This window comes from Lactuca virosa, chromosome 9 (assembly GCF_052849685.1).
Source record: "Lactuca virosa cultivar CGN04683 chromosome 9, Lactuca_virosa_CGN04683_v6, whole genome shotgun sequence".
NCBI classification, from domain to species: Eukaryota; Viridiplantae; Streptophyta; class Magnoliopsida; order Asterales; family Asteraceae; genus Lactuca; species Lactuca virosa.
The window spans coordinates 63,620,546-63,646,166 of NC_136434.1; the positions used below are offsets into that span (position 1 = coordinate 63,620,546).

Genomic DNA, 25,621 nt, shown 5'->3' on the forward strand with positions numbered 1-25,621 from the left:
CCTCCTAAGATAAGCCTTTTTAGAATTTTCCTTTTTAACCTTAACATCACCATCTTCAAGCTTTCTTTTTAACCCCTTATTTACCACAAGTTTAGATTCCGCTTTTTCCTCACTTTTTCGTGCCATAGGTTCAACCTTCTTTTCCATAATTAGCTGTTTTAATTCGGAAGTAACCTCTTCTTCATCACTCGACACTACATCTTCTTTACTATCCTTACTCACCAAAGATGTTGGAGTTTTGTAAGCAAAAACTTCAAAAACTGTTGGAATGGATGCTCTTGGCTTTGTACGTTTGACTTGTTGAATTGACTGAATTTCCTCTTCCATTAATTTTTCCAATTCTTCAAGCTCATTTTCTTCATCTATATTAAATACTTCACCTTGAGCATAATTATTTTGAAATCCATCTTCCACTCCAAAGGTAAATTCTTCATCTCCAACTCTCAACGTAAGTTTAGACTCACGAATGTCTACCAAGGCTCGAGCAGTATTGAGTAAAGGGAGACCAAGAATTATTGGGGCATTGGTATCTTCTTTCATATCCAAAACAACAAAATCAATTGGAAAAACAAATTTCCCAATTTTGACCAATATATCCTCAACTATGCCTCGAGGATGAGTCACTGAACGATTAGCCATGTGAATCGTCATTCTAGTGGCCTTTAAATCTGGAAGATTTAGCTTTTGATAGAACGAGTAAGGCATTAAATTTATGCTTGCTCCGGAATCGGCTAAAGCATAAGTCTTCATGTTATTTCCGAATTCACACGGGAGAGTGAGGCGTCCAGGATCTCCCATTTTCTTCAGTAATTCACTCAATATCACTTTAGAACTCTGCTCACTAAGGATCACCTTGTAATTTTACTCTAATTGTTGGCGAGTATCGAGTAAGTCTTGCAAAAACTTAGCATATTCAGGAACTCGGGACAATGATTCAATAAAAGGAGTGTTTATAGGAATATCCTTCACTTGCTTCATAAATTTTAAATGTTCCTGCTCCAATGGGTCAATTTTAGCTCGATAAGGAAATGATAGCGGAGGATGATAAGTTTCAACATCAGCAAAAATTTTCTGATTAGACCCACCCCACGTCGTGAGACTGGAGTGCTCACGTCGTGAGATCGTAGATTTAACATAAATTTTTTCTTCGATCTTCGACTTCTTAGGCTGCGGTCCGGGCTGATGTGGCTATACTTCTAGAGCTTCTAGGAACTCAGATATATAGTATCTTCTTCAGTTTCGGTCACCATGACTTGCGGTTGAGGCTTTTTGTCGGGAATTTTTGGAGAGAGTCTTTCATTAACCAATGTAGTTAATTGTCCAAGCTGAGCTTCAATGTTTTGGATGGATGCTTGATGATTCCTTAGCAAAGCTTGTTGTTCCCTCATGAGAATTTGCTGGTCTCTTATCACCGCCTCTGTCTCATCATGTCGTTTTTCCAAAGCTTCCATAAATCTAGTTAGCATAGACTCTAAATCGACCTTCTTTTCAAGTGGCGGTTTCTCTTTTTGATAAAATCCTCAGCCAGTTTGCCTAAAATTTTCTTGTTTTTGCTTTTTATATTCATCATATGGCAACCACTCTTTCTTTGGCTTCCTCCAATATTCATCGTATTTGTCTCCACTTGAGTAGCATACTTGAGCCTTCTTATTCCCGTTCTCGTCCAAATGGCAATCTTTAGTTCAATGTGGACCATTGCATCTTTCACAACCCACACGAATAGCATGTATGGATTGGTCTATTTTAGTCATTCTTCGGTCCATTGTATTTAGCATAGCTAAAGCAGCTGCTATATCTTCAGAAGTGCCACTCCCAATGCCTTTCGCTCCATCATGTCTAGGATTGTGGTATTCACGCGAATGCTTAGAAACCTCTTCAATCAATTCCTTAATCTCACCGGGATTTTTCTTTGTTAAAGGTCCTTGAGAATCAAGGAGTTGCCTTGTCATCAAGTTTACCCCATCATAGAAGATTGATACTTCTTGTTTCTCATTCAATTCATTTTGGGGACAACTTCTTATCAATCCTTTGTAGCGCTCCCATGCCTCGTAGAGTGACTCACCCGGTTGTTGCTCGAAGTTTGCAATGGCCTTTTTGAGTTTAGCAACCTTATAAGGTGGGTAAAAATGTTCTAAAAATTGTTCACGCATTTTCGCCCAAGTAGTAATTGCACCGGGTGGAAGTGCCTTTAACCAATCCCTAGCAGCTCCCTTAAAGGTAACTGGAAGCAATCTCAATAGAACCGTCTCTCTTGGAATATTCGGGATGTTGAAGTAATCGGCTATGTCATTGACTTCATCAAGTTGCTTGTAAGCATCCTCATGATCTTTCCCGGAAAATGGGACTTCCATAAGCGCGGAAAGAATATGTCCCTTTAGCTCGAATGTTGCGGTAGCGGGAATTGCAGGTTGCACTAGACCGGGATCGGTGTCCTCTCGGATTCTTTTCTTGTATGCCTCCATGGACATGTTGGAAAAATTCACCATTTCGTCTTTTGGCTCGTTTTCGAGTTCGCTTTCTTCTTTTTCTAATTCGGGTTCAGACTCGTATTCGGATTCATGAAGATTAGGATTTTACTCAAAGCTTTCAAACTTGCTTTTGTTCTTTGAGGAATTTCTCGATTCACCCACGTTCTTTCTTCATTTCGAAAACAAATTTAAGATATTTGAAAGGTGACTTCTTTGGTGGTTGGGTTTCTCCTACGTTCTTATCCGTCTTTTTACGAAGGGCTGACTCTGGATCTTCAAGCGGTGGTATCAAAGGTGTGTTGGATCCACGGGTCATGTACTACTCCCACAAAAACAAAATTAAAAATGTAAAATTGAACAAAAAACTACTTAAAAAGTCCTATTGAACGTTCACCACGACGTTGAAACATCCCAAATATATAGACCAAAAATTTCGTTTTAAATCAGCAATAAAAACCATCAATATTATCCATAACAATAAAAATCATAATCATGTATCACAAAATATCATCATCTCTATCAATGTATCAAAACCATGTATCATAAATCAGAGTAAATCCTCCCAGGCTAAAAACAGTGGTGTGTGCCATGCAGTCATCCCGAGCTCTTCCCCTTACTGGCGAAAGTACCTGAAACCAAAACTGAAAACTATAAGCACGAAGCTTAGTGAGCCTCCCCAACTACCACATACCATACACATAACACATAAACATATCTTGGGCCCCGCCCCTGCTACATCGAGTCAAGCTCGGCATCGGGCCCGCCCGACATCGAACCCTATTCGGCATCGGGCCCCGCCTGCAATCGAGCCTCGCCCGACATCGAGCACATTTCGGAATACATATGAGCATAATCAGTAATACACATAAACCTAAGCATATAACATTAACACTTAAACATTCCTCGGGCCCCGCCCGGCATCGGACCGTAATCCGGTAACATACTAACATTCCTCGGGACCGCCCCGGCATCGGACCGATGTCCGGAAACATACAATACAAACACATGCACGAATCAGAAAGACATCAAGCATACAAGAATTCCTCGCGACCACCCCAGCATCGGATCGAAATCCGGAAAAGCATATAAACCTACATCGTCCCCGTCTCGCATCGGACCGTAGTCCGGAACTACTACTAACTAAACGGGCCGGCCTTGGTGCCTTAGAACCGTTCCTACTGCAGGAAACTCACCTCGAATGCTAGCTGTGAAATCTTGTGTGAGGAATCTCTGATGACTGCTCCAACGACTCCCCGACTATCAATTTCACAATAACACTTAGTAAAAAATCTGATAATCCTTCTTAGCGTAAAATGACCATTTTACCCTTGGTCAAAGTCAACATCCTGGTCAAAGTCAACATCTTGGTCAAAGTAAAAGTCAAGATCAACTCCCAGTCAACTGAACTCATCGAGTTACCTCCTAACTCGGCGAGTTCCTGTGCTACTCAGACTCGTGGTCAGCCGAGTCAACTCGTCGAGTCCCTTCACAGACTCGTCGAGTTCTATCTGGCATACCCTCGGGACAACATGGCTTCAACTCGTCGAGTCCCTTACTGGACTCGCCGAGTTCCCCTGTCTGTTTGGCTATCTTAATGGATTAAGCCCCTACACTTCAGATCCAAGCTTCATACTTCACATAAACCTTGAAAATGTCCTTTTAAGGGTAAAGTTTCTGAATTTACCCATTAATACCACTTCTTAAAGGGTTTAGCTCAAACCCTAATTCCTTGGGACCTAGAATTTGGTCCTTAAGCCCTCCATACACCAAACAAAAGCTTACAACCTCAGATCTAAACCCCTAACCCTACTTGGACACGTAAAGTTCCCCCCTTTCCCCAGATGCATGGCCTTTTGGGGCTAAAAAGGCCAATATGACACTCTATGGCTTGAATGGGGGCTCCAATGGCATAAAGTTTGCACCTTTATGTCATAACAGCCCCTCTAGGTCCTAGATCTGGAAGAATACCCACTTGGGTCGATCATTTTCCAAAAGCTATCAATCTTGGACCAAAAACCCACATAAAGAGGACATAAAGAGGTCTAATGAACCAATAGCCAAGATAGAAACTTGATTACCAGAAAATGTAGCAAATGGAGTGTAGTTTCTGGATCTACTCTTCTCCTCTTGAGCCCTTTATCTTCTTCTTCTTCCACAAGCTTCAAAAGCACACAAAGATCACTCAAAATGGCTCACACTCTCAAAGAAATCTCTAGGGTTTCGTGGATTAGGTTTAGGACAAGGAGGCTAGAAATGAGGCCAAGGGGTGGGGGTTAAGGAGCTTAAATAGGGTGCAAAACCTCGATGGCTCTTGACTCGTCGAGTAGATAGCTCAAACCCCGCGCATAATTAGCTCTCTACTCGACGAGTTAGGGCCACCAACTCGTCGAGTTCCTCTTTCAAAATAAAAAAATAAATGAATTGAATGCATACCAGGGACCAGGCGTTACAATTCTCCGCTACTTGTCTTAGACTTCGTCCTCGAAGTCTGCTGCATCTGAAAACAACTTCGGGTAGTGCTCCCTCTTCTCATCCTCGGGCTCCCATGTCCACTCTGAACCCTTGCGGTGCTACCACTGCACCTTCACTAACTGAACAACCTTGTTCCCCAAGGTTTTCGTCTTGCGATCAAGAATCGCCACCGGTCTCTCAATGTAGTTCAGGCTGTCATCAACCTGAATATCCTCCAAGGGCACAGTCGCTGAATCATTCACCAAGCACTTCCGTAACTGGGAAACATGGAAAGTGATGTGGATCTGGCTGAGCTCTGCTGGTAGATCCAACTGATATGCTACCTTGCCCACCCGGGCTATAACCTTGAAAGGACTAATGTACCTGGGGTCCAGCTTGCCCCGTTTCCAGAACTGGATGACACCTTTCCAAGGTGACACCTTCAGGAGGACCATATCGCCCACCTGAAACTCTAAGTCTGAACGCCGCTTGTCGGCGTAGCTTTTCTGCCGACTCTGAGCAGTCTGGAGCCTGCTGGATCCGCTCTGTAGTCCTAAGTACTACCTCAGTACTCCCCATGAGTCTCTGACTGACCTCTCCCCAACAGATTGGGGTCCTACACTTCCTTCCGTAGAGCATCTCAAAGGGATGTCGGTCTATGCTGGCATGGTAACTGTTGTTATACGAAAATTCCGCTAACGGAAGATACGTATCCCAACTGCCACCGAAATCCAAAACACATGCGCGTAACATGTCCTTAAGAGTCTGTATCATCCTTTCGCTCTGTCCGTCTATCTGAGGGTGGAAAGCGGTGCTGAAGTGGAGACGAGTACCCATCTCCTCGTGAAACCGCTTCCAAAATCTGGAAGTGAAACGGACATCTCGGCTTGACACCACCGAGACAGGCACTCCATGTCGTGCCACTATCTCGTGCACGTATATCTCAGCCAGCTTCTCGGCCGAGATACTCTCCTAGATCAGGATAAAATGAGCACTCTTGGTCAACCGATCCATGATGACCCATATCGAATCTACTCCACCTGCGATCCCGGGAAGCTTGGTAATGAAATCCGTAGTGATATCCTCTCATTTCCACACGGGAATGCCTAGCGGCTGCATCTTGTCGTGTGGTCTCTGGTGCTTAGCCTTGACCTTCCTGTAGGTCAAGCACCGCTCCACGTACCAAGCAACGTCCCGCTTCATGAAGGGCCACCAGTAATCAGGGCGAAGATCTCGGTACATCTTCGTCGCCCCAGGATGGATGGAGAACCTCGACTTATTCGCTTCATCCATCAGAACCTATCGCACTCTGCCCCAGTACGGAACCCAGACCCTCCCATGCAGGGTCAACAACCCTCGGATGTCATAATCAAACAAGGCCACCCGACCTACGATCTGTTCGCACTTCTGGCGCTCTTCCTTCAAGCCCTCAACATGCGCTCTCTAATCTGCTCCAGCAATGGAGTAGTCACTATCATCCTCAGACATATATCTCTAATCGGAGTCGTCACCGCCTTGCAGCTCAGGGCGTCGGCCACCACATTGGCCTTGCCTGGGTGGTAAAGGATCTCACAATCATAATCCTTCACCACATCTCACCACCGACGCTGCCTCATGTTCAGATTTGGCTGATCCATGAGGTACCTCAAACTCTTGTGGTCCGTGTAAATGGTACAATGGAATCCATAGAGGTAATGCCACCAAATCTTGAGGGCAAAATCCACAGCCCCCAGCTCTAAATCATGCGTCGGATAGTTAGCTTCGTGAGGCTTCAGCTGCCTCGACGCGTAAGCTATCACATGACCCCGCTGCATCAAAACTGCACCCATGCCCGTAATCGACGCGTCACAGTAAACCACGAAGTCATCAACTCCCTCGGGCAGAGTCAAAATCGGTGCCTCGCATAACCGCTGTCTAAGAGTCTCGAAGGCTGCCTGCTGCTCAGGCCACCAACGGAATGTTACCGACTTCTTGGTCAGTTGGGTCAAAGGAACAACGATCTTGGAGAAAGCCTGGATGAATCTCCGGTAATAACCCGCTAGACCAAGAAAACTCTGAATCTCAGTTGGAGACCTCGAAACCTCCCACTGCATCATGGCCTCTATCTTGGCCGGATCGACCAGAATACCTTTATGGTTGACGAGATGCCCAAGAAACTGCACCTCGCGCAACCAGAACTCACACTTGGAGAACTTTGCAAAAAGTTTCTCCCTCCTCAGTGTCTCCAGCACCTCCCTCAGGTGCTCCTCATGCTACTCTTGAGTTTTGGAATAGACCAATATATCATCAATGAAAACGATCACAAACTAATCTAGCATCGGTCTGCATACTCGGTTCATGAGATCCATGAACGCGGCTAGAGCATTGGTGAGCCCAAACGGCATCACCACAAACTCATAATGACCATAGCGAGTCCTAAAAGTCGTCTTCTGCACATCCTCCTCTCTGAATTGCATCTGGTGATAACCCGACCGCAGATCAATATTGGAAAACCAAGATGCACCCTATAGCTGGTCAAACAAATCATCGATCCTCGGGAGGGGATAACGGTTCTTCACCGTTACCTTATTCAGCTCCCGGTAGTCTATGCACATCCGATGCGACCCATCCTTCTTCTTCACAAAAAGGATCGGGGCTCCCCATGGTGAACTACTCGGTCTGATAAATTTCTTGTCTAGCAGCTCTTGCAGCTGCGTAGACAACTCCTACATCTCGGGAGGAGCCAACCGATATGGTGCCTTGGCTATCGGGGCCGCACTAGGGACTAAGTCAATCCTGAACTCAACCTGCCTCTCCGGAGGTATCCCAGGAAAATCCTCCAGGAATACATCCAATTACTCTCGGACGACCGGTACATCATCCACTGTCTCCTTACCCTTATCCTGGGTATCCATAACATAAGCGACATAACTTGCGCAACCCTGCTGAAGGGAACGCCTCGCCCTTGCTGCTGAACATAAAACCGGTTCGTGCTGTGGCCTCTCGCCCTGGATCACTAACCCTCCCCCACTATGAGTTTGAACCCTCATTAGCTGTTGCTCGCAGTCGATCACTGCCCCATTGGGCCTCAACCAATCCATACCCACTATAACCTTATTCCCTCGAAGTGGAATAGGGACCAGATCCACTGAAAACGGCTCATCGAATAATTGTAGTGTACAACCTCTGTGAACCCTCGCAACCCTAACGGTCCTGTCATCTGCTATCTCCACATCCAGTGGGCAATCCAGCTCCCCCGGAGCTCCTATGAATCGCTTGCTGAGCGCGAGCGACACAAAAGATCGGGTTGCACCCGAATCGAACAGTACCAAGGCTGATATACCGCCTACTAAGAACGATCCTATAACAAACACATAAACATATGCAATAATAATAACAAATAAAGAGATAAGGAGAGAATACATACCCGTCTCAACATCAGGAGCCGCACGTGCCTCCTCTGTAGTAAGCTGGAAAGCCCTGCTCCTCGTCGTAGACGCCTCTGCCCGGCCCTGACGGCCATCTATAATCCTCAACGTGGCAGGAGCGTGTGCCGCCACCTATCATGTTGCTGCCAGACTCGGACACTGGGCCTTCTTGTCGCCCCTCTGATTGCACTAAAAGCAAATCATATCTGAAACTACTGTGGTGGTGGTGGTAGTTGTACAACCCCTGCTCCTGTGCCCAGTTCGGCCGCACTTGAAGCAGCCCGAACTCCCCGCCCTGCACGCCCCCCGTGCATCTTGCCGCACTTGTCACACCGGCTGCGGCCCTGCTGGCTCCTCGATATGTGATTTGATAACTTGGGCTTCTTGCCCAAACTGACCGTCTGAACCCCATTTGGTTTCCTCTTCCTCTCCATCTCCAAATCCAACTCCCTCTCTCGATCCCTAGCAATCATATCCTCCAGCGTCTTGCAGCTGGAGCGGCTCATAAACTGGCGAATATCACTCCGCAACATCTCATGATATCGGGCCTTCTTCATCTCCTCGTCCGCCACGTACTGCGGAACGAGAAGGGCCCTCTCCCTAAACTTGGAGGTCATCTCCAACACAGTCTTTGTCATCTGCTCAAGATCCTGGAACTCCCTCGCTAGCTGTTACACCTCAATCACAGGTGCAAACTCGGCTCTGAACCTGGCCGAAAAATCACTTCAAGTCATAGAATCTAGTACTGTATCATCCCCAATGGCTCGTCTGACCTCCTCCAACCAATCTCGTGCCCTGTCTTTCAGAAGACAGGATGCAAGTCGGACCTTGTCCCCCTCAGGACATCTGCTCGTATGGAATGCGTTAGCAACATCAGCCAACCATCTGCTACTAGCAATGGGGTCCCAAGCCCCATGATAGTCGGGAGCTCCACAAGCCCTGAACTCCCGGAAAATCAGTGTGCGCGATCCCATCATGGCCGCACCTCAGTGCGGAAAGCGCTCAGCTTCTCATCTAGAAGCCCCAAAATACCCTCCTTGACCGAACCAAAGATCACAAGAGTCTGATCTAAAATGTTGCGTGTGATCTCAGATGAAATAAACTCCCTCGTCTGCTCATCCAGCTGCCCGGATCTAGAGCCCGAGCCTGATCCCTCACCAGTGCTTGAAGTGCCTAGTGCGTAGCATCACCATACTAAAAATACACCATAACAAACATCAGTATACTCATCATAACTCGAGGGATCTCACATTCTACAAGTTTCTTGGGTTCATCTCAGCCTTCCTTTATTCAAGTACGGATCCTCTGCTTCCAGTAGTTAGGGCCCATACTACCTTCCACATCTATTCGTATTGTCCTCAAGAAGTGCCTCGACTCCACCAAGTCCATTCTATTACTACTACTAATCTCGTGCTAAACTCATCCTAGGCTTGCCCTAGGGTAATCACCAACCCACTCTCTGCCATCAGCTGCATAAGAAGTCCCTGCTATCTCCCCCTAACTAGTTCGTGAATACAATTACATATCACTAAGACTAGATAATTCTTCGAATGAGAGATCCTACCCTACAATGGTTGGACTCAAACAAGAGCTGCGCAATAGAGCTAGACCTAACCTTCTGAAATTATTTAGTCCTCACAATATATAACTTAACAAATTCATTTACTAGTTAGTAAAAGGTAACTAGAACTCCTAAAAGCACAAAGCAAGCAGCATTCGAGCATCGAGTAATCATAATCAAGCATATCTTATTCAGGCCATCACTGACTAATCTGTACTAGCATGCGGTTCATAAAGTCGAGATACATACATGGTTGAAGCTTTAGGCTCCATAGACGGAACTATGTATTAGGTATTAGGGAGGGGAGGACACCACTCAGCACCCCACGGAGCGGTGGGGTTCAATGCCTAAAAAAAAAGAAAAAAAAAGGCAGGCACATAAGGCATCCTTCCTAGATCCTTAGTCCAAACTAGCATGCAATTCTCATAAAGCTGATACACATATAATAGGCACATAAGACATCCTTCCTTGATCCTTAATCCTAATCTAGCATGCAGTTCTCATAAACATATCATAACATAAATTTGTATGAGTAATTTGGGAGTACTTACTTGAGCTCGGCTGATTGCATGCACCACACCCTTTTTCTCTTTTCAAAGTTCTTTTCCCTTTTCAAAATTCTATTTGTAAAAACGATTTTCTTTTGAAAATTTTCATACCTGGTCCTTAGTTTGAGTTCAAACACAACCGAGAGTGTGCCTGAATCCCTCAAACCAAGGCTCTGATACCAACTTGAAAAATCCCAAAAATATAGACCAAAAAATTCGTTTTAAATCAGCAATAAACACCATCAATATTATCCATCACATTAAAAATCATAATCATGTATCTCAAAATATTATCATCTCTATCAATGTATCAAAACCATGTATCATAAATCAGAGTAAATCCTCCCAGGCTAAAAACAGTGGTGTGTGCCATGCAGTCATCCCGAGCTCTTCCCCTTACTGGCGAAAGTACCTGAAACCAAAACTGAAAACTATAAGCACGAAGCTTAGTGAGCCTCCCCAACTACCACATACCATACACATAACACATAAACATATCTTCGGCCCCGCTCCTGCTACATCGAGTCAAGCTTGGCATCGGCTTTCCCGGCATCGAACCCTATTCGGCATCGGGCCCCACCCGCCATCGAGCACATCTCGGAATACATATGAGCATAATCAGTAATACACATAAACCTAAGCATATAACATTACCACTTAAACATTCCTCCGGCCCCTCCCGGTATCGGACCGTAATCCGGTAACATACTAACATTCCTCGGGACCGCCCCGGTATCGGACCGAAGTCCGAAAACATACAATACAAACACATGAAAGAATCACAAAGACATCAAGCATACAAGTATTCCTCGCGACCACCCCAGCATCGGATCGAAATCCGGAAAATCATATAAACCTACATCGGCCCCATCCGGCATCGGACCGTAGTCCGGAACTACTACTAACTAAACGGGCCGGCCTTGGTGCCTTTGACGCGTTCCTACTGGAGGAATCTCACCTCGAATGCTAGCTATGAAATCTCGTCTGAGGAATCTCTGACGGCTGCTCCAACGACTCCCTGACTATCAATTTCACAATAACACTTAGTAAAAAATCTGATAATCCTTCTTAGGGTAAAATGACCACTTTACCCATGGTCAAAGTCAACATCCTGGTCAACGTCAAAGTCAAGATCAACTCCCAGTCAACTCAACTCGTCGAGTTACCTCCTAACTCGGCGAGTTCTTGTACTACTCGGACTCGTGGTCAGCCGAGTCAACTCGTCGAGTCCCTTCACAGACTCGTCGAGTTCTACCTGGCATACCCTCGGGACAACCCGCCTTCAACTCGTTGAGTCCCTTACTGGACTCGCCGAGTTCCCCTGTGTGTTTGGCTATCTTAATGGATTAAGCCCCTACACTTCAGATCCAAGCTTCATACTTCACATAAACCTTGAAAATGTCCTTTTAAGGGTAAAGTTTCTGACTTTACCCATTAATACCACTTCTTAAAGGGTTTAGCTCAAACCCTAATTCCTTGGGACCTAGAACTTGGTCCTTAAGCCCTCCATACACCAAACTAAAGCTTACAACCTCAGATCTAAACCCATAAACCTACTTGGACACGTAAACTTCCCCCGTTTCCCCACATGCATGGCCTTTTGGGGCTAAAAAGGCCAATATGACACTGTATGGATTGCATGGGGGCTCCAATGGCATAAAGTTTTCACCTTTATGTCATAACAGCCCCTCTAGGTCCTAGATTTGGAAGAATACCCACTTGGGTCGATCATTTTCCAAAAGCTATCAATCTTGGACCAAAAACCCACATAAAGAGGACATAAAGAGGTCTAATGAACCAATAGCCAAGATAGAAACTTGATTACCAGAAAATGTAGCAAATGGAGTGTAGTTTCTGGATCTACTCTTCCCCTCTTGAGCCCTCTATCTTCTTCTTCTTCCACAAGCTTCAAAAGCACACAAAGATCACTCAAAATGGCTCACACTCTCAAAGAAAGCTCTAGGGTTTCGTGGATTAGGGTTTGGGACAAGGAGGCTGGAAATGAGGCCAAGGGGTGGGGGTTAAGGAGCTTAAATAGGGTGCAAAACGCCGAAATTAGGGTTTCACTCTGGCTGAGCTACTCGTCGAGTCGAGGGCTCTTGACTCGTCGAGTAGATAGCTCAAACCCCGCGCATAATCAGCCCTCTACTCGACGAGTTAGGGCCACCAACTCGTCGAGTTCCTCTTTCAAAATAAATAAATAAATAAACTAAATGCATACCAGAGACCAGACGTTACAGACGTGGTAGGGAATACCACCTCATGTTGTCGCAGAAAATCCAAACATAAACGAAAAAATGAAAACAAACATAAAACAACCGAGCTCACGTCGTGAGTTCAGTTCTGAAAAAAAAAACTAATGTTCAAAATTAAAATTTTGCAGGTTTTACCCTACAAAAAGGATCGATTAACTTAAAGCATCTAAATTAAAAACTAAAATAGTCGTTCCCCGGCAACGGCGTCAAAAACTTGATGTCGAAATATTACTACACCTAATTTTACCTCCTATCTGACTAGTTATTCGACTAAAGGCAATGTACCTTTTCGAAAATAATATAGCACAAATAGTCGGGTATCGAACACAGGGAACAGATTTAATTAACTAATATAACTACTAAAAATTAATCAAAGAAAAGAAATAGTTAATTGGGTTTTTATCTGATTTTGCAAGTTCAGACAAACTTATTCACTAACTATCAAATTCAATCAATTACTAAAAACACTTATGTTTAGTTCGAATCCACTTCTTCTTTATGGTTAGCTATTAATTATGGATAATTAACGTTGGTTGCCAATTATAATATTATTAGTAAATTGAGTCCAATTGTACTAATGTTTCATTAATTCATGTAAAACTATGCATGGTCACACATAATCAAACACATAATCAATTATGAAATATGAATGAGACTATGTAAGATTTATTAAACAAACACAATTATGGTCATAATTTATGTTCTCCAGCATAGCTAAATTTAATTAATTCAATTACTTATCTAAGATTTTGTCGATCCTAGCTCTAGCAATTTAATGGTCACTAAATTAATAGGTGTCAAGTTCATGCAATTTAATAGTCACTAAGCTACACAGAACATGAATTCAAGCAATTTAATTATCAAATATTAGCATGATGGGTATTAATCAATCAAACACAAACACATAGCCAACTAGTAAAATCCATAATTAATAAACTAATCCATGAAGTTGAAGCTTCATCTAGCTAAACAGAAGCTGCTAGATTCAGCTACTCATGGCTGAAGTCAAACACATAAGTTCAATAAATAAGAACATAGTTGAATTTGCCAAACTAAGTAAAGGTTATGATCTTCAACCACTAGTTTTTCAATCACTTCTTCTTCCTTGAATGCTTAACACTTGAATTATCTGACTTATTTTTCTCCAGAATTTTCTCTCTAAAGCCTCCAAATCTCCAGAAGAACTCCCAAATTCGTAAGTGCCAAGGATATATATAGTTTTTGGTAATTACCCTGCTCACACCGTGAGATATAGATGCTCACGTCGTGAGCTCGGTTGCAATCTGTATCGAACACGGACTCTGGCTTCCGAATGTTTATCTTCTAGAATATTGATGCTCACGTCTTGAGGTCGACTTTTAGCTGAAATCTTCATCTTGTAAATTCCAATCCTCCAAAGTTTCGTTCCATGTCGCTTTTGGTCCTTTTTCTTCAAGAATGCTCATTTTGGCTGCAAAATACAATTCAATCTTATAAGTTCCATATATCTTTGAAAATAACCAAAATATTAATCAAAATGTATTAAAATATTGCTTAAAAATATGTACAAATATGGCAATATCAGTTGGCAACTTTACGTGGTTTTCTATCTCAAGGAAGTCAGATCTGTGTTTTGGGGCTATGTCTTTTATGGATAAAGTGCTTATTGGTTAAGCCCTTGCTATCAAGCCTTTTTGGTTGGGTTTGGACCCTTTTTGGTAGTCTCTATGGGTAAAGATGGAAACTTTACCCTTCTTAGTCTCATTTTGGTGTAGATCTGAGCTTTGGAGCTCTTGGAATCGGAGAATATAGCTTAATGTATTAAGCTGTGAAAACGCGGGCAAACACAGCGTGTTGGCTGGAGTTTTCGCGATTATCTGGATGATGGAAGAACACGGCGTGTTTGCAAGTCAACACGACATGTTTGGTCAACATGGACTGATGACTTTGACTTTGACCAGAAGTTTGACTAGTGTTGACCTTGGGATGTTTTGGCCATGTTTGGGCCTTATGGATTGTTGAATTGGGCCTTGGCCTTGGTGACAAGTTATAAAGAGGGTAAAAAGGTCTTTTACTCTACTTTGGAGACTTGGTGTGGGTCAGATCCGATTATTGATGGATGGTTAACTTATGATTGATAGTGTGGGGATTTTTGCGGGCCAGCAGCCAGAGATTCTTTCTGTGAGATTCGGCAGTGCGAGGTGAGTCTCCTCACTATGTTTTGCGGGTCAAAGGCACCAATGTCGGCTCATGGCTTGCTATGTAGAGTGCTAGATGTCTGTGTGACTCTTGCATGTGTAACTGTTTTGTATGCTTACTGAGTAGGGCCCGGTGGTTATTCTTTATGCTAGTATCATGATATGCATATATGATTTGTACATGGGCGGGGCCCGATGATTGTACAGTATGCTATTATCTTTGTAATTTTCGCATGTGTTTGAATGTTTATATGATTATATGGTCATGTGAGTGTGGGCGGGGCCCATATCTCAGTGGGCGGGGCCCGATACGTGAGTGTGGGTAAGGCTCGTATCTCAATGGGCGGGGCCCGATATGTGAGTGTGGGCGGGGCCCGTTATGTACTTAGTTATGTATGGTATGTGGTATCTTAAGGAACTCACTAAGCTTTGTGCTTACGGTTTCAGTTTATGTTTCAGGTACTTCGGTTTTCAAACGGAAGGGTTCGTGATGATTGCAGAGCACACATCACATGTTTTCCGCATTCTGTGATTTACTCTGATTGGATGATGTTTTGATAAATCTTGATTACCTTGGTTCTGTGTAAATGATATGTATTAACATTTTATTTAGTTAAAAAACAAAAATTTTATGTCATTATTTTTGGGACGTTACAACTCATATATAAATATCACTAAATTTTTTTGTGAATGATCAAAGAGTTGAAATACTAAGTCAGATTCAAATTGTGAATGTTAAAATTAAAATATTTATAATTCAGATTCACAGTGTGAATTTAAACTTATCAATATGCTTTTTTTTATCGATGTTGATGTTTATTACTAGATGAAAAAAATTAAGATTTTTGGTATATTTAGTTTTTTGGGATAAAATAAACATAAATATTGAAAAAAAAAACAACAAACCGAATTGAGTTTATTTTTTTCTGGAAAAAAATTTGACTTTTTATATATCAATATAGATCTCTATGGAAAAAGCACGACAAATCGTGAATAATGGTATATTCGAGTTTATTTTATTCGATAAAAAATGGCCTAACAAATTTAAACAAAAAAAGTTGTGAGTTTTTTTATATAATCCGGTGTATGTGCGTCCAATGTACAAATCTACAACCATTCTATTGATCGTTGATTATTACGATTTCCGACGCTCATGATTAGTTCATTGGTTTCTTATTAATAATGGTTCTCTATTTTATATATATATATATATATATATATATATATATATATATATATATATATATATATATATATATATGGCCTAACAAATTTAAAACAATGCTGATTACAAAATAGACCTCTAACCTTTGAATTTTAGTTGAAGCCTATTAATTACATTATATATATATATATATATATATATATATATATATATATAATGTAATTAATAGGCTTCAACTAAAATTCAAAGGTTAGAGGTCTATTTTGTAATCAGCATTGTTTTAAAAATCAGTATTGGCACGGCCGATTAATCGGCAACTATTCGTTTAGTTGTCTCAATCCACCTACGAATAATGTTAATTGGTCGTATTAGGCGGACTTGGTCAAAATCGGTCATTAATTAGATTAGACGAACGATTAATCGAGCTATGCGGCCATTAAAAGGGTTAGACGATCAAATTAGTCAAAAAGTCAATTGATCAAAATTGTCAAAAAAAATTAAAATACGTCAACAATATTGAAAAAATAATTAAATTAAAAAGAATGACTATATGTGAATGGTAAACTACATAGTCTAATTTCATCATCACATCTTTCTGCCTCTGATTAAGCAGACACTTATATTTTTACGTCTCTTATCATGTTGACGTTGACCTTCACACAAACGCAAATTTATATGTTTAAGAGCATAAATGAATCGGCATTTGCTATTTGTTATAAATTTTAGCTATGTATATAATATTTGAAGTGCATATGAACATAAAATGAATCAAACTTTTTTATTAGTTATATTATTTATTTTTAAATATGTTTTATAATTTTGGATCCGTGGTTAATCCTTAACCAATCATCGTATAGACCGATTAATCTCTTAGCCTTAATCGACAATTAGTTACCGTCTAACGATTTTTATAACAATAATAGTTACTGAAAATTGTTTACTAAGAAAAAAATAAACATAATAGTGATCCCAGAAAATTTAAAACGGGAAAAATAAAAAGGATATGTCATATTTTGAAATATTTTGAATTATTAGGTCATATTGTCAAAAACAAAAGAAAAAATATATTTTTTTTTAATTTTTTGTTTCTACCGATCTTTTTATTCATATAAAATAATTCTATTAATTTTTCCTATTAATCTTCTCTTTTGATTTGACATATATCTTAATTTTATGACTAGAAAGATAAATATAAACTAAAAATAAATAGATATTTTATTACTTTAAACAAAAATCAAGGCTGAATAACCCTATTATTATCAGAATGTGTATGGTGTATATAAGAACACGTGTGGAATCGGACATTCTAGACATCATGGTGTGTTTTTTAAGCTTTAAAGTATTGCATTTCAGATATGTGTTTGTTACCACTAATTATTTTTATAAATACCTAAAATCTTTTTATATGAGTGTTCATAGTAAGAAATAATGGGCACCCATTATCAAATCAGTATTAGTCGGCCTTGGCATTTATTTCATGTCTATCTTCCGTGTCCCGAAACAGGTTATCAAGACTTTGGAAAGATTAAGGGCAAACTTTTTATGGGAGGTGATGAAGAGAAGAAAATTTTGGCTTGGATTAAATGGGATGTTGTTTTGGCAACACTTAAAAAAAAAAAAAAAAAGAGAGGGGGGGGGGGGGGGGGGGGGGGAAGGGGGGGGGGGGGCCTAAAAGCATTTAATAAGCTTTATTACAAAAAATGGAAATGGAGATTTAAGAATAAAAAAATTGATCCGAGGGTTAAGGTGATAAAGACAATTCATGGAGAGGAAGTTGGTTTTGTGTACTCTAGAAAACAATGCAAGATACAAGGTGTGTGGTCGCGTATTGTTGGTTCTATAAACTAGTTACGTGATTATAATATTATTCCTATTTTAACTATGAAATATAAAATAACTATGAAATATAAAGTTGGAATGCGTGATAAGGCATATTTTTGGATTAACCCTTGGTTGGGAAATCAACCTCTCAAGGATTGTTACAACATGTTTAGATTGGAAGCGAATGCGATGTGCAAGGTTTGTGATCGATGGCAACATGGTACGTGGCATTATGATTGGATTCGGTCTTGGAGGAGTGGTGTTATCGAAGATCAATTTCAGGATTTGCTTTCCAATTTGAGTTCGTTTAATGTTAATTCTAAGTTGGATCTGTGGTGATGGGATTTAAGTGGCACATACAAATTTTCCGTGGGGATTACTAGAAGATATATTGACAATTTAATGATGCCAAATTTGGATAAGGTTACACGGAGGAGTTTTGTATGCCTAGACAGGTCAATGTTTTCAAATCGAGAGTTTCACTTGATCGACTCCCAGCTCGGAGGAGTTTTGTATGCCTAGACAGGTCAATGTTTTCAAATCGAGAGTTTCGCTTGATCGACTCCCAGCTCGGTTAAATCTTTCCAAGAAAGGTATAGATTTGCATTCGATAACTTGTCTAGTATGTAATGCGGAAGTGGAATCCATCGAGCACGTTTTTTTTCAAGTGTTAATTCGTTTCTAACTTGTTGATGTAGGTATAATATTGTGTTCGATCATATGGAGGTTTAGGTATAATATTGTGTTCGATTCTTGCAACATGCGGAAGGACATTCTTTTTGACACAGTTGTTCTTTTTTTCTTTATTTGGTTTAAATTTAGACGTTCCAATTCTTGGAACATATAAACTCTTTTGTAATTGTTTTTCTTTCTAGCAATTGTTAGAAATGTGAATATATAGATTGTGTTTGCTGTTAAAAAGAAAATACAAAAGAGCGTTTCATATAAGTCATCTAATCTAATCTAATTCGATAAAGATATCATATATTATAATTATTGAAAATTATATTATATCAAAATACTAAAGTAGAATTGACATATAAATTCCATACCTGGAGTCGTTATTTATTGGTTTGGTGGAGCACATTCTTATTGGTTACGGAGCCGATAAGATTTGCCCATTCCTCATCCTCTTTCGTTTATTCATATTTTCATATTTCATATATATATCATATACACCTTTTGTACGTATATAATTTAACATTATTTATTTAACATTAAATTGGATTATATATATAATTCCTAAATTTAACCGAAATTTAGATGGTTGAAACAGTTCGAAAATCATCAAAATATTTACATACTAGCAAACTTCTAAATCGTTACATTAATAAATTATGTTGATGTTTAATATTTTATTATAATATTTTGTATTCCTCATATTTAATAACAAAAATATGTTGATTGTTGGGTTGTACTCTTTAACTTTTGTCAAACCCTGATTATTTCCCTTCGATGGTCGGAACGTTATGACAATTCCTATTCACATAAAATTTTCATAATAAGTTGTGGCTACGTGACGTCTTCTACTGAAAGCCGACTACCTCTGTTGGGAGTCTCAGACCAAATAATGTGAAATAAACTTGAAAGGAACAAAGTAGCCAAAAACAATATTGAAAACTCGAACTCACGAAAACAATCTTAGTTCATAAAGAATTAGTCTCTAATTCTTAAAAAAAATTATCTAATACTCAACTAAAATTTTGAACTCTAAGAAACTCAAAGGATAAAATTGCAAAAATGGTCCTTATAATTGGCAAAATTCTATGGCTTTGGTCTAAATAGTTTTTGTGGTGCATTAGTGGGCTAATTTCTTATAGTTTGTGTGGTTTTGGTCCCTATAGTTGGCATTTTTGTGTGCTTTTGGTCCACACCCCATATAAAATGACAAATATGCCCTTAAAAGTTTTGTCTATTTCTTTTAATTGAATTTTTCTTCTCTTAATTAAAACAAAAACAAAACTCTCTCTCTCTCTCTCTCTCTTCTCTCTCTCTCTCTCTCTCTCTCTCTCTCTCTCTCTCTCTCTCTCTCTCTCTCTCTCTCTCTCCAAGTGCATCGCCTGCATGGTACTTCCCTTTTAATTTTTTCCCTTAAAAACTCAAACCTAGACCATCATACACCCCTCCCCCTTGTTGCATTCTCACCTCCCACCTCTAATATAACCACCTCCGACAGCAAAAAAAAAAAAAAAGGTATAGGGTGAGAACACTAGTTTGTACATGGGGTGAATCATGTTTTTGGGATTCAATCGTTGCATCCGATTGCACCGTGGACAAAACAAAATAAAAATCGTCAAATTAGAGCAGGCGTGAGCTACACACACCTTCTGTGTGTTTTATTACCTCAGAGATCCACAAATCATGAAGGTCCGTCTTTGTAAACATCTGTCGATCTTTCCATGATTCCCGCTTCAAATCATCTGAGTGTCTTAGGGTTACTGCTTGAGAAATGGGGATAACAAGGACAATCGAAATGGACATTTTGGCTTAGATATCTGAACACTAAGTTTTGCGAACAATGATTTTTGAGGATCTGTAACATCCCAAAAACAATAATAAAATTTTTCATTGAAAGTTAATCAAATCATCCACTAATTGTTTCAAAATCCAATACCAAACCATAATATTCAAAACGTCATAGTACAATTATTCAATTTGCGAAAATCATGAGGGGAGGATGTTGTGTCATCACGTCGGGCCCTTCCCTTTCGAATCAGAGGTACCTGAAACCATAAACATAAATTGTAAGCACAAAGCTTAGTGAGTTTCCCAAAGTACCACATATCAAACATACAAATATGGGCCCGCCTTGGGGTACATTTCAACCTAATAATATGATACTTGTAATGTCGAGGGCCAGATCTCGTTCCTACATACAAATATCGTGGGCCACCCCATGGTCTTTCCTTGTAATGTCGAGGGGCAAATCCCGGTCTTACATATAAGGGCCATAGGCAACCCCCATGTTCTTTCATGCATGTATCACAAAACAACTAGCATTATACCATACAATTCCTAGTGGCTCGGCATTGGTGCCTTCGACCCATGGGTGTAGTGAGGAGACTCACCTCGCAGACAGATGAGAAACTGAAACAACACGTTGCTCCAGAATCGACTCTACTGGTCACCTTAAAAATACAGTGACCAAAACTCATAATACATATTACAATACCCTAACTACCCCTATGTCAAACTTGGTCAAAATCAAAGTCAAAAGTTCACCCAACTAGCCACCACATCGTGGCCTCCTTGGCCACGCCGTGGTCACAAACCGCCAAAACAGACGGGTCTGGACCAAGTCACCACATCGTGGCGACCTCAACCACGTTGTGGTGATGCATCAGGACATATTAACCCATTAAGTCCTTTTCTTCTTTGACTACAAGAACTCCACAGCTCAGATCTGGTCCTTCTCATGGTCTTGATGGGTAAAATTTCCAACTTTATCCCTCAAAACCCTTCCATAAGCCAAACTCCTAAACCTAACCACTAATGGTGACTTAATGCATCGGGTTTTTTATTAAGCACCAAATCCTTATAGTTGCACCTCTAAAGATTCTAGAACGGTTTCACACTCCAAAGTAACCTTAAAAACCATGGATTTATGGACTTGCATGTCCAAAACATCTCTTTTCCATTTTAGGGCAAAACTAGGGTTTAATGACTAAAATCCTATGCATGATATCAAAACTTGATTATAATCCAGATCCAAGGCACTACTTGCTCCTTTTGACCTGGAGATTCATAAAGTTGCAAACTTTATGACATCATATCACTTAAGTTCATGTAAATCATGGAAAAATGGGACAAAAACAAGAGATCTAACAACATGGCAAGTAAAGGTTGAGTCTTGGCACTCACCAGGGTCCAAGAGATGAGCTTAGGTGAAGAAATGATTCCTTCCACAAAACCACCTCACCAAAAGCTTCATTCTCATTCTAAAATCACCAAAATGTACCAAGAATGAGCTCACAACTTCAATGGACGCTAGGTTTAGGGTTTCTGAGGTTGGGAGTAAGATGGAGGATGAAACCCTAGCCTTAATGTTTCTTAAATAGGGTCCAAGACCCGAAAATTAGGGTTTTCACTAAAAGCATTCGCCACGTCGTGGTGCCTCAAGACCACGTCGTGGTGGGTCATTTGAATCCGCGATTCAAACTGATACGCCACAAAGTGGTGATTCCCCACCACGTCGTGGCCACTCTTTTTTTTGAAACATAAACACATGAAAGATGAATCATACATGGATCGGATGTTACAAGATTGATGCTTCATGTGAGGAAAATTGGGTTGTTGAGGAGTATTTATTTATTAAATAACAACTTTTTGGGGGTGATTGGAAACGATTTGTTTGTTGAAATGGGTTCGATGAGGATAATAGAAGTTCAGATTAACAAATTTAATGGATGGATTCCTGAATTATTTACAGAGGTGAGCATACTTGTTGATTTTCATACGCACGATAATGAATTTGAAGGTGAGATACTAGATTTTGAACAACAGAGATTGATGTAGCGATTATTTTTGATCCTACAATTGAGTGAAGTTGAGAGGGCCTTTGGTGGGTTTTTTGTTCATCTATTAAAAGGAAGAAGATCGCAGGTGGCGAAATATCACATGTTTGTGTTTTTGTGTTTGATGATGAACATGGGGGAAGATTCTTGAAGATAATAGGCATTTGGGTTAGGATATATACTGTAACACCCTGTTTCAGATCGTTTTCATTTTGGGGTGGTGATCAAGGATTGGGTATTAGCAGGTTTAGAATCCTTGAAGAAGTTAGTTTTGGGCTCATTTGGAAGTGGATGATGTATATTGGATGATCTAGGTATTCGGTTTGTGATTTGGAGTTAAAGGGGTATTTCAGTAATTTATCAGCTTGGGCTTCTATGGAAATGGATGTTTGATCGGGATATGGTAAGGTGGGTACAAGTCGATTAAAGCATAGAGCTTCTCGTTGCCTTTTTGCAGATATTTGGATCGTTGGAATCGGATGTGTATCGAAGAAGTTATGGTCTTCGGAATGTGTAGGGTTTGAAGGGAACTCCGAGTACGCGGGGCGTACCTGGAAAGTGCGTGGGGCGTACATGTGCGAGGGGTGATACGCAAGGCGTAGTTCAGGGTATGTGTAGCGTACTGCGAAGGTTGTATCGGGGGTGTGGAACCTCGTACGCTGGGCGTACGAGGTGTACGCGGGGCGTACGAGGGTTAGAGGAAAACCATAATATTTGGTATTGGACCCTATTTAAACACATTTAGTCCTTAGTTCTGGACTCTTTACCAGCCTCCAAGTCCTCAAAACCCTAGAAATCGATCTTAAACCTTCATGATGGTATTTTGAGCTCATGGTGTCCATTTTTGGTGTGTTTGGTCCATTTCCAAGAAGGAGGGGTTTGGTGCAAGGATGGGGATAAAGGAAGAGCTTATGGATCTGGATTATGGGCTTCATTTCCAGCTTGTTTGAGGTAAAATTCTATGAACTTGATCATGGATGTCTTAGATCTATCATGTATGAGTTTTTGGTTCATTTCGATCCCAAGAATGAGATCTAGCGGTTTGGTACCACTCCAAGAGCTATGAGTTGCCACTCTTGGTGTTTATGGGGTTCTTGATGCATAAAGTTGCCTCATTTTAGGTTTGGAATCCCCCATGTATGAGTTGGTGTCAATTTGGTGAAAGTTTGATGCTTTAAGTTGATGTTGGGTTCTTTTGAGGCATGCAAAGTCATCAAGTCAATGACTTTATGGATCTAGACGTTCTTTAAGAAGTAGATCTAAGGTTTGGACTCCTGATCTTGAACATTAAGTGCTTAATGGCAAAAGTGGCTTAATAGAGGAGTACGTTGGGCGTACAAGTCTGTACGCGCAGTGTACAAGCCATCAAGCGTGTACGCACAATGTACAGTTAAGTACGCTCTGCGTACTCAATCAGAATGGATTTCACATCTTTGGGCCTCGGTTTGGGCCACTTCATGGACCTAGTTGCTTTGGGCCTTAGTGGGCCATCTGAAAGTAGACTATTTGGACTAATAAAACTATTGGGCTTTAGGGTAAGGCCCGTTGGAGGGGTTTAGGCCCAATTTGGAAAATTGGGCCACTAGTGGGCCTTGGAAGATTAGTTAGTGTTGGGCCTTTTGTATTGTGGATTTGGGTCTTAGTCATGGATCAAATTAGGCCAGGGGGTAAAATGGTCAAAATACCCCAAGTATTGAGTATTGGGTATTGATTGGGTGTTATTTTGATATTGACAGTTCGGGGAATCCGTCAGCCAGCAGACCGGGATCGTATGTGTGTTTCGGCAATGCGAGGCGAGTCTCCTCGCTGGGTTTAGCGGGTCGAATGTACCAATGTCGGCCCATGGTTTTTATGTTAGGATGCTAGATGTCTATTCGACTCTTGCACGCATTATAAGATGACATGTTTACCGGGCAAGGCCCAATGCCAAGCGAGGCCTGAGGAGGATATCGTATGTTAATTATCAGTATGTGTCTTATGATTACCGAGCGAGGCCCGATGTCGTGCTGGGCCTGATGACTATATGGTATGCTAAAGTCTTTGTGATTATTGCATGTGCTAGTATGGTTATATGTTTATATAATTATATAGTTATATGGTTATATGTGTACTGGGCGAGGCTCGATGTTGGGCGAGGCCCGATGACTGGAACATATGTTAGTGTTTATGATCGTTTTATGTGTTAGCATGATTATGTGATATATTGTATGTGTATAGTGGGCGAGGCCCAGGGACATGCGAGGCCTAAGAATAACAGATCTGTAATCTGAGTGGGGTTCGATGTCGAGCGGGGCTCAATGTCGGGTGGGGCATGAGGCCAAGTGGGACTCGAGACCGGGCGGGGGCCCAATATGTGATTTATGTATGTGTGGTATGTAGTATCTTGGGGAACTCACTAAGCTTTGTGCTTACGGTTTTCAGTTCATGTTTCAGGTACTTCGGTTTTCAAATGGAGTGGTTCGGGATGATTGCAGGGCACACACCACATGTTTCCGCATCTGTGATTTACTCTGATTCGATGATGTTTTACTAAATCTTGATAACCATGGTTTTGTGAAAATGATATGTATTAACGATTTAATTATTTAAAAATGAAATTTTATGCTATTAGTTTTGGGACGTTATATATATATATATATATATATATATATATATATATATATATATATATATATATATATATATATATATATATATATATATATATATATATATATATAGAGAGAGAGAGAGAGAGAGAGAGAGAGAGAGAGAGAGGTAGGTAGGTTTTATTGAGATTCAAAATAAAATAGAGATCTTGATATTCAATCTCAACCACATAATTCACATCTGTCGCTTTAACCATCGGGCGTACCGGTGCGGTGGGTCAGTTATAATCATAAATGATTATGTAGCGCCGACCGTTCCTTTCACCTCTGCCACCTTCCCCCCCACCTCAACCTCCACCTTCCCCACCACTACCACCACCTCTTCCATCAGCCAACCTCACCCCTTCCACCTCCGTCAATTATACCACCGCAACCTCTGCCGACACCACCTCTTCTGCCACCAACCGTTATAATCATATATGATTATTAAATCTGTGAACAGACATATATGTATAAGCATGTATGATTAGGCATATATGTATAAACATGTATAATTATATATGATTATACCTCTCTGCCATATAATCATTTATGATTAGGCATACCTCGCTTGTATGCTAGAGCGTTAGAACGATAAATGAGAAATATATGGGTGAGGTTGGATCT

General features: G+C 40.8%; 1 non-coding gene across 1 annotated transcript; it reads left to right on the top strand.

The window, feature by feature from the left end:
* The first annotated feature begins 1,995 nt into the window (after positions 1 to 1,995).
* Positions 1,996 to 2,102, top strand: LOC145141719 (small nucleolar RNA R71). The gene has a single exon (XR_013722914.1). It is a non-coding gene; the product is annotated as a small nucleolar RNA R71 (small nucleolar RNA).
* The last annotated feature ends 23,519 nt before the right edge of the window (positions 2,103 to 25,621 follow it).